General features: G+C 38.7%; 1 pseudogene; it reads left to right on the forward strand.

Moving 5' to 3' along the window:
- LOC102873680 overlaps nucleotides 1-1,353 on the forward strand; it is a 175,248-nt pseudogene extending 173,895 nt beyond the window's left edge.
- The last annotated feature ends 1,566 nt before the right edge of the window (nucleotides 1,354-2,919 follow it).

Here is a 2,919-nt window from a genome sequence, read left to right on the forward strand (position 1 = left end):
ATCTGATGTGTTATTACCGAATACTTTTTCCCAGTCAGTGGTTTCCCTTTTTACCCTACTGGAGAAGTTTTTGGATGTGCATAGGGATTTGAGTCTTAAAAGATCCCATTCATCTATGTTATCTTCTCCTGGTTGTAGGTTGGGCTGTTTTTTGAAGGCAAGAATTCTATGGCTTCGTCTGACATACTTTGGTCATGTTTTAAGGAGGGATCGGTCCTTGGAGAGGGACATCATGCTTGGTAGGGTGGAGGGCAGGAGCAGGCAGGGAAGGCCCTTTGGGAGATGGAATGGTTCTGTGACCGGGGCAATCGGGATGAGTGTGTCGAAGACAATGAGATTGGCACAGGACAGAGCAGAGTTCAGAGCTGTTGTACATAGAGTCGCTATGATTCTCAAGTGACTCAACGGCACATAACAACAACAACAACCATGGATTGGTGTTGCTGGATCTTCAGAGTTAGGACAATGCTGTCCAAAGCAGCTAAGAAATTGACAGTCTTTTGACCAAAGTTGAAGAAAAAGTTGAGTCAGGACAGTGCTGTGAGGGTGAAGCGATTACCACCCATAGTTCGATGAGGGGCCATCGATAGATACTGGCCCACTGCCGATGGGCACCTGGTGGAGTATGACATCGATGAGGAGGTAATGTATGATGAAGATTCACCTTATCTGAACGTTAAGATTCTACACTCGAAGCAATTTGGAAATATTCTTATCCTCAGCATGGAGGTCAACTTGGCCGAGAGCGATTTGGAGTATACCTGGGCCATCATGGGAAGTGGGAAGGAAGATTGCATAGGCAAAGATGTACTGATTCTAGGTGGTGGAGATGGAGGCATTTTATGTGAAATAGTCAATCTGAAACTATAGATGGTCATCATGGTCGAGACTGACCAGATGGTGATTGATGTGTGTAAGAAGTTCATTCAAAAAACTTGTGGTGAGGTCTTAGACAATCTTAGAGAGGAATGCTATCAGGTTCTAATTGAAGATTGAATTCCGGTCCTGAAGAAAAATGGCAAAGAAGAGAGAGAATCTGATTATGTGATTGATGATTTGACAGCTGTTCCAATCTCCGCATCTCCAGAGGAATGTTCCACATAGGAATTTCTCCAACTGATTCTTGACCTGTCGATGAAGCAGGATGGCAAATACTTCACACAGGGGAACTGCATCAATTTGACCGAATCCACACAGGGGAACTGCATCAATTTGACCGAATCCCTGTCTCTCTATGAAGAACAGCTTGGGCTCCTGTATTGTCCTGTGGCATTCTCCAAGGACATCATCTGTGAGCCTTCATACTTGGAATTATGGATACTTTACACTGTGTGGAAGACAGGTAAACCTTGAGGCCGAACCTTGCTGGCCATGCGTGCTGTATACACAGTGTGCTATTCACAAAGCCATTAGATCTTCCTGCTTAGACAATGTCCTGAGTAAAGCAATTGATTATGAATTCTTAAAAGGATTTTTCTTCTTTTTTGTTATTATTGTTTTTTATTTTAAAAAGCAAATAGAAAAAATATATTTTGGTGCGCTAGGGTATTAGTTTTCACAAAGTCAGCTTAAGGATGATCCAACAGCAAGGTCCCAGCTTCTGCATGCACTGAACCCCTAGAATGTGATTTTTGTTACTTTATATTTCTCTTTGGGCTTCCCTCTCCCATTTTGTTTTGCTTTTGGTAGACATATAATTTGGATGTTTGGAGGAACATTTTCATTTGGTTCCTGAGGAAAATTCCTTTCAAAAAATTTTGACTTAAGAGATTTAGTGTTTACAAAAGAATGCTAAGGGAAAAAAGTAAATAAATGAGTAGCATTGCTCCCATTAAAGCTAAAAAAGCAAAAGTAAAAAAAAAAAGAAAATAGAAAAGAGATATAAAAAGAGGGTGTACTAAAACACAAAGACCTATTTCTGAAACAACTAATACAAACATACATGGATTTTTTTTTATTTTTTTTCTGATATAAGTATACTCGGGCCCTGGAACTTGAGAATATTAAATAGGAATACACTTTGAAATCATTGATTGTCTTTTTGTCCCTTTTTGATGGCACTAATAAGGATAATGGAGGTTATGTGACTCATGAGAGGCCTTTTAATTAATTAACCATGTAGCGCTATTTTGCATATCATCAGAACACCTCTCAATTTCTAGCATATTGTGATTTTCAGTAGGTAACTGAGCCAGAACAATTCTAAATGTTGCTTTATTGATTATCTTTAAAGAGATATAAGTTATGATAAAACTAATCTTTTTTTTTCCTGATATGCATCAGAGTTAGAAGAAAGAGTGCCATCCACTTCCATAATAGCTTGCCTCTGCAAACCCTATGAACCTGGAGAAAGGACGAAAGTCATACCGGTGTTCAGGACTTTCATTCATATGAGGCACCTATGACTTGATGGAACTTTACGACAACAGCATGCATCAGAGAGCTGGACAACTTATATGAATAACAGAAAAACCATTGATACCTTTGAGTTGTGGTGCTGGAGAAAATGACTAAATATCTCATGAATAACAAAGAACAAACAGATGTGTCTTGGAAAAGGTCAGAATGCTCCTTGGAAACAAAGCTTTCATCTTTCAAAGGTTGACATGTAGCTAGGCAAGGCTATTCCTTTAAAAGAGATACCATGTATGGAAAGATGAAGAGTCTAGGAAGGAGAGGAAGACCCTTAATGAGATAGATTGACACAAAAACTTTAGCCTTGGACTAAAGTATCAGAGATAATGAGAATGGCAGGTTAAATTAAGCTGGTTTTTTTGTGTGTGTTTTGGTTTTGGTTGCATTTTTTTTCTTCACAAAGGTGTTTCTTAAAATTCTGTGTGCTAAGAATGCATTTCATGTAGTATTAATCTCATCAAACATGGTAAACATATTTGGATAATATTTAATAAGTTTATCCAT

This window comes from Elephantulus edwardii, unplaced genomic scaffold (assembly GCF_000299155.1).
Source record: "Elephantulus edwardii isolate Elephantulus edwardi_28Jun2011 unplaced genomic scaffold, EleEdw1.0 scaffold00142, whole genome shotgun sequence".
Taxonomy (NCBI): domain Eukaryota; kingdom Metazoa; phylum Chordata; class Mammalia; order Macroscelidea; family Macroscelididae; genus Elephantulus; species Elephantulus edwardii.